This window comes from Arvicanthis niloticus, chromosome 13 (assembly GCF_011762505.2).
Source record: "Arvicanthis niloticus isolate mArvNil1 chromosome 13, mArvNil1.pat.X, whole genome shotgun sequence".
Taxonomy (NCBI): Eukaryota; Metazoa; Chordata; class Mammalia; order Rodentia; family Muridae; genus Arvicanthis; species Arvicanthis niloticus.
In genome coordinates, this window is record NC_047670.1 from 35,158,581 (window position 1) to 35,175,868 (window position 17,288).

Here is a 17,288-nt window from a genome sequence, read left to right on the forward strand (position 1 = left end):
GGTAAGAACACAGGTTTAGGAGACAGAGAACCTGCATTCAAATCCTGACTCAGATGTATTCTTTGGTTTCTGTATCTTTGTCTTCAAAAGCCTGTTAGCATTTGTCTTGTAGAGTTGTTTTGAGAATAAAAAGCGAGCTAATTTATCTCATCAGCACTCAGGATAGCACCTGTCACATGGGGAGTACTCATTAAATGATGTCATTCCTCTCAATATTTGCATATAGCTATTTGCACATGGGATGGCATTTTCCCTTATTTTAAAGGTCTTACTGAGGTATGACATATACATGTACACACATATATATACATGTATATATATGTATATACACACATACACATACATTATATACATCACACACACACACACACACACACACACACAGTCACACACCTTAAGTGTGCTGCTTCATAGCTCTCTACTGAGGCACCTATACTTGCTATCGTCACTGAAGGCACAGGACAGAATGTCACTAGCACACAGGAGGCCCACTCCCATCCACTACAAGTCACTCTACCCCAGAAAATAAACTCCAACCCTACAGGGCCCTCCTGCCCATTTTTGTTTAATATATGTGGAATTATATAACACATGCTTTTCTGGTTCCAATGTCCTTTTGGGAACTCTCTCCTTACTCCGATCCTCTTTCTTCCCTCCCCCTGTTTATCATAATCAATGAGACAGAAGGCAAATACCCCGGGTGGGTGACCTAGTAAGACACTTTTTAAACTTTTGATGCCACCTTATTAAATCTTGATATTTTAAAATCAATATCTAGTGTGGCAAGGAATTTTAAATGAGTGATTTGGTCTTTCCAGAACAGATCAAAGATGGGGGACAATGATAAATAAAGCTATAGGAACACAGCCTCTTTTCTGGGCCAGTGACTCAGAGCAGCCTCGTGGCTGGAGCAGCGTCTGAGTTCAGTACAGCTTTTCATCTCACGCTGCACACTTCTCCACGGTCACTTTATTTATCACCACCGTGCCTCACTTCTTTATGTAATGGAAATACACTCTAAGGAACAAGTTGTTTTCCACTCCCAGCAAATGATTCTCTGCTGCCCACACACCAGGAGGTGCCCCCAGATGACCCCAGCAGTCCCTACCCACAAACATGCCTCCCTGTAGACCCATTGGTATGTCTGTGACAAAACATAAACAAAAATCTGGTGACTTGAATTGATTTTTGTCTTTAGTCTTACGTTCCAGGGGGAGTCATTGTCAGCTTAATTTCGGGACATAGTGGTAATAATTTTTCTTTCACTTCTACCAGAGAAGCAAAAATATATTCCGAGTTAATGGTCCAGCCAGGCAGGAATTCATGAGAGTTTCCAGACATTTTAAGGGAGGCCTGACTTAAAGAAAATAAAGGGCACAGACCCCTCTACATGTTCTGAGTTCTTCATACATGATTTTAACAACAGCTCAGAGAGGGAGGAAACACTGTGAGCTGTGACCCATTGGTTAGACTGAGGTGTCAGAATCCGATGTATGGATTTAGGACTGACGTTGAGTGACACTGGGATTGCTCAGGGTTACTCAGCAAACCAATAAGAAGGGACACTTGCCTTAAAGACGTGATGAAAGAAGCTCTGGGTCAGGAGCGAAGGTCGAAAAGCAAATTATGAACTTGGTTTCTTTTTCACCTTCATAAAAGGTAATTTTTTTACTACCCTATTTTAATGCAGAATGAGACACTTTCAGTATTCTCATTACTGCCCAGATACGATCTCCTTTATTTTTTTGTTAACACACACAGCTCCAACCATCACACTCTCCGGGTAATCTTCCATCCAAATCCTCCTTGCATGATCTGCACTTACACTTCGAATCATGGCTGGTTTAGATGGGTTTGGCCCCCATAGACTCATGTGTTTAAATGCTTGGCCAATAGAAAGTGGTACTTTTAGGAGGTGTGGCCTTGTTGGAGGAAGTGTGTCACTGTAGAGGGGGGCTTGGAGTCGCCTATGCTCAACCAATCAACCAACCAGACAAATAAACAAACAAAACCCCCAACCAAAACTAAAACAACAACAACAACAAAAAACCCCCCAAAACCCAAGAAAACTAGAAATCAAGGGGTACACTGTGAACTTGATTTAGAATAGCTACCCAAATCTCTATGGCTGACAGTGTGTGCATAAGAGACTGTACGCTCTCCCCTATAATTGCTGCAAGACAAAAATATCCACCTACCACTTCCATTCAGTTTTCTGCTAGAAGTCCTTGTTGTGGAATGTCTCAGCCAGTTCAGGATGTTGTATCAAATGTGTCATTGACCAGGTGGCTTTAACAATAAGCACTAAGTCTTCATGGTTTTAGAGGAAAGCCCATGATTGTGGTATGAACAGATTCAGTTCCTGGTGAGCACTTGTTTCTTAGATTAGATGGTTGTCTTCTCATTGCTTCCTCACCTGGACACTGAGCTCCTCAAGGGCCTACATTTTCTTCATTTGAACACAATCTCTTATTCCCCCCTATCACTGCATTCTTTGGGTTCATCTGTCCCCCATTCCTTCATTCCTTCTTCCCCAACAACTGCCTTTACCTCTTTATTCTAATGAAAACCTGTTGAGGCCACTGCTTCTCCTGCTGCCTATCTATCTGTGACAGTTAATCTTAACTGTCAACTTGAGGAAAACTAGCATTACCTGGGAGACGGCCTTGTGGGCATGCCTGTCAGAATTACCTTGCTATGTTATTTGAGGTGAGAAGAACTGCCTACTGTGGGCAGCACCATTCCCTAGGCTGGAATCCTAGACTGTATCAAAAAGAGAAAGTAAGCTGAATACAAGCATCCATTGCTCTCTGCTTCCTGACTGTGAACATGATGTGACCAGCTACCTCAAGCTCTTGTTGCTGTGATTTTCCCACCATGTTGCACTGTAATCTAATTGTGAGGCAAAATAAACCCTTTCTTCCTGAGGTTGTTTTTCTCAGGGTATTTTATCACAGCAATAAGAAAAGTAACTAAGACAAGGTAGTAGCTTTTTACCTTCTCCCATAACAACTCTTCTCTTCTTGGTATATAAACTGATGACATGACAATACCACTCCATGCTATAGTTAAGGGGAAGGTTTCTGTTGTAGATATGTGGGAGAGTATAGCTAGCCAGATCTGAAAGAGTCCAAAGCAAAGGGAGAAATTAATAGACTGAACATGGCCAGCAGACTGGACCTGACCATAGGGAAGCAGGAGGGAAGAGATGGGGGATACAGACACACACCCACACACACCCACACACACCCTCTGTCTATCTATCTACCTTCCTACCTATCAATAGATGGGGGAGGAAAAACTGAGAGAGAGAGAGAGAGAGAGAGAGAGAGAGAGAGAGAGAGAGAGAAAAAGAGAGAGAGAAAAGAAGAAGAGGAGGAGGAGGAGGAGAGGAGAGGAGAGGAGAGGAGAGGAGAGGAGAGGAGAGGAGAGGAGAGGAGAGGAGAGCACAGGAGAGGAAGCCACTGAGATGGGTAAGTTTAAGGTAGTGGAAGGGATGAGAAAAGCTAGGATGCCATTACGGACTATGAAATGTGTAACAAGTACTTGTGGTACCAAGGGAGTCTGGAGGCCACTTTGTACTTTGGTATGGTCATAGGCACCATACATAGCCACTCATCCCTTCTGCCCTTTGAAATTTGGGAATATAGGACCTTGGACCTGACAGCTGAGCATATTAGAAACTGAACAAGAAACAGCTTGAGGAAGGAAACATTTATTCTGGCTCACAGTTTAAAAGGGATACCGTTCAGCATCTTGGAGAAGGGATAGCTGAATGAGCATAAGGCAACTGTCACATGGATTAGCGGTCACGAAACAGAGTGAACAGGATGTGGGGCCGGGCTATGAAACCTCAAGGTCCACCCGTAAGGACCTGCTTTCTTCAGCAGAGCTCTGTTTCTTGAGTGTTTCATAATCTTAAAAAAAAAAAAAGTGCCAGCAGCAGGGCCAAGTGTTCAAATGCGCGAGTGTATGGCCGTTTCTCTTTCAAACTACAACACCGCTTCCCTGTATTCTACTGATGGCTCTAAACTACTGGCTCCCTTTGTCTTGAGAACTTCCATCTTTGGATTATCATAAGATTAAAGCACTTGCCAGTTCTCCACATTACAGTCACCCAGAGACTTCTCCCTCCGACCTCGGGAGTCATACTCCTCTTTGAAGGTCTGTGTGCTGGACACCACACCTGTCTCCTACAGCATCTCAACACTTGCCCTCTTACCTTTCTCTCTGCTGTGATCTTGTCCTGCCCTCTGCTCTGCCCACACTCACACCCCATCTTGTCTTTGCAGGTGATTACATGCCTTTGCCATCTCATTCCATTCGGGCTGTAATCTCAGGCCTTCGCATTGCTCTCCTCTAATGCTCTGAAATTATCCAACCCACAGTGGCCGTGCAAACCCTGGGTCTGATCATCCTCCATAGCGCCCATGCCTTCATAGTGTCACTTTTGATCCAGCTAGATTCTGCAGGCCATCTTAATAATCACTCCCCTGCCCAGACCCTCAGTCTCTTTTCTTTTGTATTTATCTAGCCAAATCACACCAGACTCCATCTTTCCCTGTGCACTCTGCCTGCCTCAGAGAGCTAACCGACGCTAGTAAGTGCCATGCAACTATATGGCTTGATTTTCCTCTATCTCCATACCTATGAAAAGCAACTGAGCCCTTGCTGGTTTCCCAGTGCGTCCTTGATTACTCTCTTAGATAACTATCGAACACTCTTCCCCTTCAGATCCTCGACTGAGAGTCACATTTCCTGGAATTATATCCAGGCTGTGCTAGCTGCGTTGGGACATCTAACTTTTTATGCCTTGATTTACTCCTTATGAAAAGGAAGTAATAACAACAGCTTTGTATATTTATGATTGAGAAAAGCATGCATCTTTCCTACTTAAAAAAGTCACTGATCACAGTAAGCATTGAACACATGGGCACCAGCTCTTTAGTACAGTAAGTATAGTATAGTATAATAAGATTAGAATCAACAAAGAATGTCACTTCTGTCTGCTGCTTCAACTATCAATACATTTGTGGTAGTATTGCTTATATCTCTCTCTGTATCTTTGTGCTAATTGGATGGATGGCACACACCTGTTATTATCAGCCGGCACCTCTGCTGTGCAGTGGTTGCTATGTTCCTTCACCAGTTTTGGCTGTTTTCCCTTCCTTCCATGCATCATGAAATGCCCAGTCTGTAATGGATTCTTTCCACGACCACGCAAACACTTAGTACCGTGTCCCACCATAAACAACCTCTGTTTGCCCCTCTTTGCGTCTTCATCTATTGTTGTTGCATTTCTCTTGCTTTCCCTTAAAGCGAATCTTTTCAGGACTTGTGATCGTTACCTTATATTTTCCAACTCTCTCCATCCTGTTCTTCTGAGAGAGAAAAAAGCTAGTGGTTTCCACGATGCTGAACCCTAACAGTTCTTACTTTTCTCTTCACATGTTTGCTGGGAGTCTCTGGATCTTGTCTGCCCCATCCAGGACTAAGACTTGTTCTTTTTTTCCTTATCCCTTTTCTTCTAATCCCTCATCCTCAGCTTCCCCTCTTTCTCCTTCTTCCGTCTTTTCCCTTCCCCATCCTCCTCTTCCTTGCCCTTCCTCATCTTCATCTCATCTCCTTCTCTTGCCCCTCCCCTTCCTTTGCCATACCCATTATCTTGCTCCTCCCTTTCCTTTGCCACGCCCATACCCTTGCTCCTCCCCTTCCTTTGCCACTCCCCCTCCCTTGCCTCTCTCCTTCCTTTGCCCATCTTCTTCCTTTGCCCATCCCTTTCTGTTGTTCCTCCCCTTCTCTTGCTTCTCTTCTCTGTATCTTTCTTTTTCTCTTCTTTCTTCTCTTTGGTTCTTCTAAATCAAAATTTCTCTTAAGGGGCTTTACTCAGCTTCATGATTTTAAATATTGTCCTCTAATTTCATATCTGCAGCCATATGTGCCTACACTAGCCTCACAGCTATCTAACAGGGATATGGAACTTAACTCCAGCTTTCGTTCAGCCCTGCATCTGCTCTGGTAAGTGTGGTTTCCATATTAATAAGTTACACTTCCATTTCTCAAATTTCTCAAGTCAAAGTCTGGAAGTTATCCCGATGCTTCTTGTTCTTGCACCTCCTACCCTATCTGTCTATGAGCCAACCCTGCCGTCTCTGTCTTCAGATTATGCCCAGTCTAAGCACCCCCCCTTCCCGCTTTGTAGCCCAAGACGCTACTGTCTTCTGTATGTATTGACTCACAGTGTTCTGCACAGGGAGCTGGCACTTCTCTCTGCTCCCCAGCAGCGTGCACTCAGAGCTTTGTGATTACATGCTGGTCTCTGTCTAGTTCTCTCCCTCTCCTTTATCCCCACACTGTTCTGAGACCTTTCTAGGCATGGGCTACCCTGTATTCCTGGTGGCTGTCACAGCACTTCACACATAGAGATGCTCACTGACAGACAAAAGTGCCACCGCGTGCATGAGCATTTAGCAAGGGGATCTACCCGGGCGCCATATTTCCTCTTCCTTTTTAATTGTAGCCAGTGCTTTGCCCTTGCCTGGAACTACTAGGCTTCCTTTCACTCATGACATTGTCACTCGCCAACCCTTATCTGTTAAACATACATGTTTAACATGTCCTATTTCCTCTGCACTCCCAATATAGCAACGTGATCCTTTTCTGGTTGATGCTGTTTGTCAGCACAAAACAGCGGAGGTCGTGGGTTCATTCACTGCATTCTCTGGGCTCAGGTGGGCTCAGAAGGGCTTCTCAGTCGCCAGCCTCTGGTGGAATGGCATTCAAATGAGATGCAGTGGAGAGGCGTTGGAGGCAAAGGCCTCTACCAACCATGTGTGTCAAGGGTCATTGTGACTGTTGGTGTGATGGGCAGTCCTGGGACCTGGCCTCTTCCCTCTGAATCTCCATCACCCAGAAAGTCTATAGCAATGCCTTTCTAAAGAACAATTTCTGGAACATGTATGTAAAGAAACAAACGTCCTTTGATTTTGATTTCTCTACCTGACCTCATAAAGAAAACAAAATTTGCATCTCAATGAGTTCAGTTTTTTTTTCCTTGCCTAAAAAAGCTCCAGTCATTATGAAACAAACAAACCCTGCTAAGTTTGAGGTAGCTAATCAGTTTTGTCTGTCTTTCTTTCTTTCTTTCTTTCTTTCTTTCTTTCTTTCTTTCCTTCCTTCCTTCCTTCCTTCCTTCCTTCTTTCTTTTTTTTTAAAGCAGATTTATAATTGTAAGTAGGATACAAAAGAGGCCATGAATACAAGAAAGACAGCTGTATGGGAATCTTCATAGTATCATCTGTCATTCTAACTGCCTTAACATGTTTTTAAATATATTTTTTTAGATAAACAGAGAGTTTCATTTAAGAAATACAGCTTGAAATAGTTGAGTCACACTGTGTCTATCTCCAGGATAGCAAGTCTTAGAAAGAGCTACAGACAGCTGGGAGCTGGGGGAGTACAGCAGACTGAGTGTCCCAACTATAGAACCTTCCAAAATGAACACCGGGAAGATGGCAGGCAAGAAGCCTGCTCTACTGAGAACTGGGGGCAGGAGAATCTCAAGGGACTCATCTGAGACAGTTTGCTCCCAAGTGTTAACTCTTTCATAGCCAAGGATAAAGCAACACTAAAAGTCAGAGTCCAAGGGAAAGCTGAAGCAGGCCCTGGAGCACGCTCTGGCGGGAGCTAAGTTAAAATATTGGGCAACAGATTGAAATTCAATTGTTCGTTGCAGCCCAAGCCTCTGACCTACCCACCATCTCTCAGTCAGCCTCCATTCTCTATGGCAATGCTTCTGTCACTGGGACTGAGCTCCTGTGCCAGGCATGGGTAAGAGCCATGCCTCAGGAGCCATGTCCACCCTTGCAGAGTAGTCTTCATCAACAGAACTTAAATTCTCAGAATAAATGAGTTAGTGAGTTACTTGGAATAGTACCTGGCACAGAGTAAGAGCTGTGTGCATGTTTAAATACAATAATTTTAGGAGGAATCATCTAAGTACTATTTTATTTTACTTTTTAGTATTTAGTTTTTGGGTTTTTTTGAAACAAGATCTCCCTATGGAGCCCTGCTGGCCTGGAACTTGTTTTATAGACATTAAATTTACAACAGTCCTCTGCCTCTTGGGTTAGAGGTAGGTGCTATTATTATTATTATTATTATTACCACCTTTTATTCTCTATAGATCTAAAAAATTTTTGATCGACACATTAAATATGTTTTAATTTCATACTGGGTAGAACTCAGCTCAGGGCAATTGGCTTATCCATCACCTTAGACTTTTATCAATTTTATGATGGCTGTACTCAGTTTCCTCTCTGCTAATTATTTTAAGATACATGTTGCATTTATTATTAGCTATATTCAACTTTCTGTGCTATAGATATCAGTACTTTCTCCAAAACATTATACCCAAACTTTGAATTTTGCAAACACAAGCAACACAATAAACACAGTAAACACGAATTTCAAAATGAAGCTGGGACTGAAGGAAAACCCATTCTGAAAATGCGTCGCTAGTCTTTCTTACTGTAAGAGATGATCACAAATAAAAACTCTGAGAACAAAGCAATGCTACTGAATTACAGGAGTATTCAGTGTGATGCTCCAACCCCGGGGACCCCTCTCTGAAAAGCGAGATTAGTAAACATTTGAAATTAAACTATAGTAGTGCCCTATGAAGCATCGTGTGAGGACTAGGTTGGAAGGGGCTGGAGGAAGGGCCTTGAGACCATTCCTCTCATTCATGAATCACTCTTCAGGGAACGGCAGGATGTGCTCCTGCTGGCCCTCCAGAGCCACAGAGGAACACGACTGTGTTGACAAGGAGAAATGAGGAGCTGGGCAAACGCAACAGCCAGGAAGGCTGCGGGCAACAGCTTGGGAGGGAGTAGACATCACGTGGTCCCAGAAGATCGCACAAGGAGGACTCCAATCCGGAAAAAAGGGATAGTTGGAGGGCCACGGGCCGTGGAGGAGTGTGCACTCATCTTCACTACTGTTCCTGCTCAGCAGAAATTCCAGTTCTTTGAGATGAAAAGCATCAAGCTGGTGCCTCCTCACTGTGGTTCCTACTGCCGAGCCTGAAGAGGCTGAGTGAGGCTGAGTTCGATCCCCAGATGCCACAGGACGGAAGAACGGACACCCATAAGTTGTACACTCACACACACGGACACATGGACCCCAAAATAAATAAATAAATCAAAATGCACCAAAGGAGGCTTGAAAGTCACAAGCCGAGCTATTGCTTGGCAAAACATGTCTTGACAAATTCGTCTTCATAATGACAATAGCAAATAAGGAAAACGATCATTTTTATAGACAGGGTGCAGTGTCGAGCGTGGTTGAATTAATGTCAATTTTGCCTGCCCGGGTGTTCTGTTGCCAGCCCATCACCATTTCCATGAGTAACTGGCAATGGTGAGACTATATATTCCTAGCAGATATTTATTTACTCAGTGGCGTTTGTATTTCTTGATTTCTCTGCAGCAGAATTACTAATGCAATTGAAAGAAGCAGATTTTTTTTTTTCCCCACATAATCTATATTACATTGTCAGGAAAGTATGGGGTGGCGGAATTGTGAAGGGCCAGGCAATAAATATTTTAAGCTTTATGGACCTTTTCATCTCTGCTGTAAGTATTCAACTCAGCTGCAGAAACACAAGGGAGCTCCAGACAAAATGTGAGATAATCATTTGAATCAATTCCTGTATAATCTTATTTACAAAAGCAAGCAAGCAAGAAGCTGCATTGTTCTGTACATTGTACACACACATACACACACACACACACACACACACATATAGATAGATAGATATTTAGATAGATGTAGATGTAGGATTAAAAAGTAGAATATGATATATTCAGATACTAATATTTAAATGTATCTCAATAGAAACACAATCTAAAGCCAATCTAGAAGTGTCGAATCTATTTTCTTACACATCTAGTAGGCTTTCTTAAAAAAATTATTCAAAGCGGTTTAGTTAGAATGCAGCTATAAGAACACAGCCATTCAGATTTTAAGTAAAAATGCACTGAAAGCTACAAAGTTTAAATTTAGTTTTTAAATATATGATTTGGTCAAACCAAACATTCAAATAAAAGGGAGAGTTTATTCGTGGGGCTCTGTTAAAGAGCGAGGCTGTGGGCGGGTAAGGAGCAAACACGGTGATGTGTACTATGGAGATGTCACAGTGAAACTTGCTATTTCCTGTGTTGTCAGGAAGCTTAGAACCTGCTGTCCTACTAACTGCCAACAAAAGTAAGCAGATTAGGTCCACCAGGTGTGTGTGAAGTGCCTATTGACCTATGTACCAGGCGAAGGGTGCTATGGGGTGCTTCGATGTTGTAGAGTGTTGTTCTCTACGAGGCATTGCCTCTGTTGGTAATGCTGAGCTAATTCTTGATACTCCTGGGATGGCAAATTGCAGAACAAAATGAATCAAGACAGTGATTCCGGGCACTGCTGGGAAAGGATGCTTAGTTATGCAAGAATCCGATGTTCTCCGAGAGGAGAGATCTGACAACTTAATGAACTTCACTTTTTTCCTCCCTAAGCATCTCTGCCACTCAGATCCGCCGCACACTCCAAAGCAGTGGCCTATTTAGCTCCGGCTCCACACACAGCAAAGCCAGCCATACCCCACAGCCTTGAGCAATCATCCCTGATCGTGGTATAGGAAGGTGGGTCCTGGTTAAGCAGCTGCTTATGAGATCCTTGCACCACGGAGAGACATGGGGAGGGGTTTCCTGTAGCAAGAGGAGAAACATGGAGTGGAGCAACCCATTCCCAAATCATCCCAGATCCTTGGAACCCTGGTGACTGTTGCACACAAACGAGGAGTCCAGAGGTGGTGAGCTTCTACTTACTCTAAACACTGAGCAGAAGGCAGACATAAAGTTCAAGATGGCCAGGAAAGGAGTCTTCCATTGGCCCATGTAGAGTCTAAATGGCCTCTAAGATCTCATTCAATTCAGATTTCTACAGTATAAAATAAAATAAAGCAGCAAACAACACAGTAAGAAAGAAAGCAGACTAGGGCTCAGGCAGAGAGCATGCTTGAGCCAGTTCATGTGGTTTGCAAGAACCAATGTTATGCATTTAAGGAAGCTTGTGAACTTATGATTAAACCACTGGTAACTTAAAATCTGATACACTGAGAATATTTACACAATGGAAATTGGCAAACATCCTCTTAATTTTTTTTTTCTTGGTTTGGTTTGTTTTTCTCCATAGCTGGCTACTGGAACCTCTTGAAAGACATATTTGGTTTAACTGCTGAATTTCATCTTAGCTAGGATTCATGAACATATTCAATTTCTCTTACAGCAGGAGTATACAGATTCTGGAAGAAGTTTGGTAGAATTAGGCTCCCAGTTAGGTATGTAGACAGACCTGGCATTTCTGACCTGTGTGGCCTTCAGCTAAGCACTGGGCCTTTCTAAGGCCATCAAATGAGAGATTTAATAGTAGTTTTGCTGCGTGATAACTACACTGTAGAAACAGCTGGTTAATAGTCATGTGTGAGTGCTACTTGTGATGACACTGATACGAAGATTAGCATGGCTCTCCAGTAATCTTTTAATACATAACACAGTTGTGGTAATTTTCTTCTCAGAGAGAAGAGCCTTAGGCTTAAACAATGAAAACAACTCCTGGGGCTGGAGAGATGGCTCAATGGTTTAAGAGTACTGACTGCTCTTTCAGAGGTCCTGAGTTCAATTCCCAGCAACCACATGGTGGCTTACAACCATCTGTAATGGGATCCGATGCCTTCTTCTGATGTGTCTGAAAACCATGACAGTGTACTCATATCCATAAAATAAATAAAAAAATATATTTTAAAAAAAAAAAGAAAACAACTCCTATTACAGGAAATGATTAAGAGCTTCCTAAGAGGATGCTGCCAATGGTCCAGAGTTGGCCTCAAATGTAAGGTCCTAAGTTCAATTCCCAGCACCCAAAGTAATTAAATAAATGAATCTCCATTTTATAATCAGTGACTGAAGTATGTGGTTGTATCGACTCTGGGAAAACTCATAAAGTTCCACAATCATAGTTTTCTTCATTTATTATGCTTACTTTCCTACACATATTAGAATTCAATAAAATAGTACACTGAAAATTAAGAGTTTTGCATGGTTGATAAAGTCCGTGGGACTGTGGAAAAATTTAAACCAGAAAAGAGGCAGAAACCAAGAAAAACAAAGAGACCAGAACTCAGGCAGGATCATGTCACAGGGACTGTGAGGGGAGAACTCCTGTTGTTGTGCTTGGTGACACTGCCCTTGCTGCTGGCCCAAGTTACCAATACTGAATATCTCTGCAGCCCCCAGACCCAATCACAGGCTGTATATCACAGTCCTGTCTCTGCATATCACAGGCTTCAGATTCAATGTCTTGAGCAAATATGCCCTGTTAACCAACCCTTGATGGGTTCATTAAAAACAAGCATCTAATATTTTTAGGATCTGTTCTAGAAGGTGGACTGTACCTTCCACCACAAAAACCCACACTGCAAATAATTTCCTAATACAGGGTGAATTCATCTGAGTGACAGGTCCAGTCTGCCTTATTCATTCAGAAACTCTGCATCTTTCTCTCATGTTTAGTGTTCAATGACAACTTCAACTGAAGACAAACATGCTCTCATTCAATATGATGAAACTATTCTTTATACATCTTAACCCTTCCCCCAAAGAGAGACCAATGTCTTCCACTGATTATGTCAGTTCCAAGTCTTGGGGCTCAGACTGATGCACATTTTTCTTTTAGTATTTAGTGACACCAGTTGCTTTTGTGAATCCCTTGGATTGGATGAGGAATTGGCAAACTTCTCCACAAAGGGCCATGAAATGAATATTTTAGGCTTTGAAGTCCGTATAGTGTTTGTCTAGACTCGTTGGTTCTTCCATTGTAGCATGCAAGCACTCAAAGATGGTGTGTAAATGAATGTGTATGTCTGTATTTCAATAAAGCTTTATCTACAAAAGCCCATAGGAAGCTATGTTAGGACTGTAGCCTACAGCTTGTCAACTCTTAGATTAGATTATAATGTTGCTGCTCTCAACATTACCCCTGCAACATAATCAGGTGACACAGGTGGGAAGAAGGGAAGTTATTGTAGACAATACAAATACTACAGAATACAGGAAAGGAGGAGACACAGGCTCTGGGCTTTGCTTTACAAGGTCATAGCTGGTTCCACCATTGTCCTCTCTCATGGCTTGTGCCATGACCCCTCATCAGTCAGCACTTCAACTTGCTATGGCTCAATATTTGATTAGGCAACCCAACTTTTAGTAATTCTTCAATATGGGTTGGAATGATCACTTAATAACCATCTTACCGGGCAAAATTATGTCTCCAGAGGCTTCTCTTAAACATCTTTTGTTTTTTTTTCTTTTTATTTCTTTATTATGGAAAGAACATGTAATGTAAAAAATTTCCTCTTGATGGATTTTAAGAGTATAATATGGCATTGCTGTCTGTTGAGGCCCTCCGTCTCTGCCTCAACGCTTTGGGGCTAAGTGTTCTGGTCAAGAGAGAGAGAGAGTGGGGCTAGAGGAGCAATCAACGTGAAGAATGGAGACAAGACAGGGTGTGTGGTCAGGTCTCAAGTCTCAAGTCTCTTTTATTGAAGGGAATTCTGAGGTATTTATACGCTTTTGCCACGTGCCTTGTAGGTGTGTGGATACCACGTGACTTGCAGGTGTGGATATGACATAAGCCTTACAGGCATGGCTAGCGTGGATAGCACGTGCACTGTGCACCTTGCAGGCTTGGATACCACGTGCGCCTTACAGGCATATATGGCCTGGATAGCACGTGGACAGCACGTGAACTGCATGCCTCATGCCTTGCAGGCGTGGCTACCCCGTGTGCCTTGCAGCTGGGGGCAGTAAACAGCAACACAAAATATTTGGGATATCAGAGTGTGCTTCAGCTGTTGTAGGCTATTGAAAACCAAATCTCTTATCAGGGTATATGGTTCCAGATGGCTGCAAAGATAATCTAGCCGCTTTCTGCTAAAAGTCGGCTCCCAACAGCTGTCCATAAACACAATGATATATAGCAGATTTTTAGTACTTTGGGTTCTCAGAACCACCAAGGTAACTTCCCTCACATGTTAATCATGTTCTTACTCAGGGGAGGGCTAACTCAGAGTTGTCGTGTACACTTAACACATTGAAAGGAAGCTCAGGTGACAGCATGGTGTCACAAATGACCATCCCCTTAAACTGGGTACAAGAGTTCATAGAAGGTTCCACAGTGCACATAAGCCTGTACAGAAAGTGCAATGGTGAGGTTTTCTTCTGTTTGTGTGCAGGATTTGACACCTATTATCCAAATGCTTTATTTGTTTCCACATTAGGGTAGGATGATCCCATATGTTGAGAACACAATGCATTTTTTTTCTATCCTAGACTTATCAAAGATCCTGATAAAATGCTGCGTGCTTCAATCAGTTCCAGGCTGTATAAGAGAAGAGGAAAAAGTAAAACAATGAGGAAGTGACTCACAAAAATGTAACCCGGATGTGATGGGAACACAATGGGTTCCTGTGAGCAAATACTGTATTGGGGGCCAGCTACTATTTGAGCAAAGTGGAGTTTGTGATAGACCCATGGGGGTGGAGAATCGGCCTCTCTCTCTTTCTCTCTCTTCCTCCCTCCCTTCCTTTCCCCTCCCCTCTTCATCTTCCTGCTCCCCCACTCCTCCTCCTCTTTTCTTGGGAAGTCTCTGTGGGACACTCTGAGGCTGGGCTTGGTGTTGATTCACAGCCAAAGACAATACACCACTCTTGCTTCTCTTTGGATGATGATTTATTTAAGAGCTTAAAAAAATCTTACATCAATAGAACTTAGAAAACTCATTTGTTTCCTAACTAGGTACTGCCCTTCATGAGAAGCAGATGCTGAAAACACTAATACAGCTCAGCCTAGAGGTAGAACTGGAAAGTACTATCAGAGATGAGTTGGTATTAACTGGTGAATTTAACAACTGATTGAACTGATTGAAGAAAACCAAATCCAAGTCAAGATTTTTTTTTTTTTGACATTTATTAGGAGTAAAGTGTGGTTTTAGGCAATATGGGAGACACAAAGTTGAACTAGAATCAGTATCAGTTTATGATCTAGCGAGAGGGATAGAATTGGTAAATTCTTTAAGTTGAGAGAATCAGTGGCACCAACTAGTAAGTTTAAAGGAGGGCAGAGAAAGAAGAGATTCTAACTTGGAACCAATTAACACTTCATGGAGAAGACATGATTTGAAGGCCATCTGTGGATTTAAAAGAAGCTTGTGTTTTAGAACATTTCTGGGGATGAGAAAGCAAGACAAGCATCACAAGCTCCAATGTCTAAGGAACCGTGTTTATCACAATTACGAATGAGTCTACTTAGATGTCAGACGATAAGGGATTGTGGGTATAGAGGGATGATCCAGTTCTCAGCTCAGTTGACTGCATCATTTGCTAATTCTTCAGGAGAGGCTAGAGAGTTATATTATGTAACCTAGGCTGGTCCCGTCCAGTAGGTGAGCACCAATACACCTGGCTAGAGAGCTTTTAAAAACATTTTCAGTAGGTTAGAAGAAACAAAACTGTGATAACAATTCGGTCCAAATACACCTCCAGATAACTCGAGTCTGTGGGCAGCCGTTATCTGGGTCAGATAAAGACCCAGAGGGAGAAAGATGCCAGCCATGCTTGGGGACTAGCCTTACTGGAGTTCTTGGAGAGCTGGGCCTGAGTGGTCACACAGGAAGTAGATAGAGCTGGATTTTCCAGGTTACCAAGGAAACTCTTATTTTGCAGACAATGAGGGCTGTGATTGTGGACTTGTGGAAAATGGTACTAGAAATATGTCTCTGCCTCCGATGGGGAGGATCAACAAAAATTGCTCTGTGAAGCAGAGCAATGAGTCAGGAGTGTGCTGGGTTGGGGGTGGGGTTGCAGGGAGAGGAGGGATGAACATCAGGCCAGACTGAAGGAGACTGGTGAGGGATATTTAGCTTCAAATAGTCACGACTGGGTAAAAGCAAGAGGCTAAGAGAAATAAAGGCTGATTATATTTCTTCAGAGGTTGATACAGGAAATAGGGTCTGAGGTCTGAACCTACCTAGTTTTATGACCTGGGAAAACTACCTTTTATTTCTTTCTTCTTTTTTACTCTTGATATAAGGACAAAATTTAATTGGGGCTGGCTTATAGGTTCAGAGGTTCAGTCCATTATCATCAAGGCAGAACGTGGGAGCATCCAGGCAGGCATGGTGCAGGAGGAGCTGAGAGTTCTACATCTTCATCTGAAGGCTGCTGGTGGAAGACTGACTTCCAGGTAGCTAGGGTGAGGGTCTTAAGCCCACGCCCACAGTGACACACCTTCTCCAACAAGGCCACATCTTCTAATCCTGCCACTCCCTGGGCCAAGCATATACAAACCACCACATTCCATTCCCTGGCCCCCATATGTTTGTTCAAGCATGTGAGTCTATAGGAGCCATACCTAAACATAGCATAATGCAAAATACATTTAGTCCAACCTCCAGAGTTCCCAAAGTCTATAGCAGTTTCAACAATGTTCAAAGTCCCAAGTTCAAGGTCTCCTCTGAAATTCATCCAATCATTTAACTGTAACCCCCAAAGCAACACAGGAAACCAGCTGGGCAAACCCCAAACTCTGCATCTCCATTTCTGATATCAAAGTGATCTTCAGATGTCCAACTCTTTTTTCATCTTTGTTGACTGCAACAAACTTCTTTTTCCTTGGCTGGTTCCACTCCCTGTTAGCAGCTTTCCTCAGCAGATAGCCCATGACTCTGGCATCTCAAACATCTTGGGGTCTCTAAGGCAACTTCAGTGTTACAGCTTCTTGTTTCAGTGTCTGGGATCCACACATGATCTTCTGGGCTCCTTCAAAGGGCTGGTGTCACTTCTTCAGCTCTGCCCTTTGTAGCACTCTAAGCTCAGGTTGATCCACTCCACTGTTGCTGCTGTTCTTGGTGATTATCCCATGGTCCTGTCATCTCTAATATGCTGGGGTCTTTTGCTGCAACTAGGCTTCACCAATAGCCTCTCATAGGCTCTCTTCATGATGCCAAGACTCATATCCTTTGCATGAGGCCTTCAGTCCTGGGCCATCAACTTCAACTGAAGGCCTTCACCAATGGCCTTCCATGGCCTCTCACAGTGCCAAGCTGCTCTTCATGACCCCTTCATGCCTTCACAACCAGTACCACCTGGGTGACTCTTGACTTTTTTTTTTTTTTTTTTTTTTTTTTTT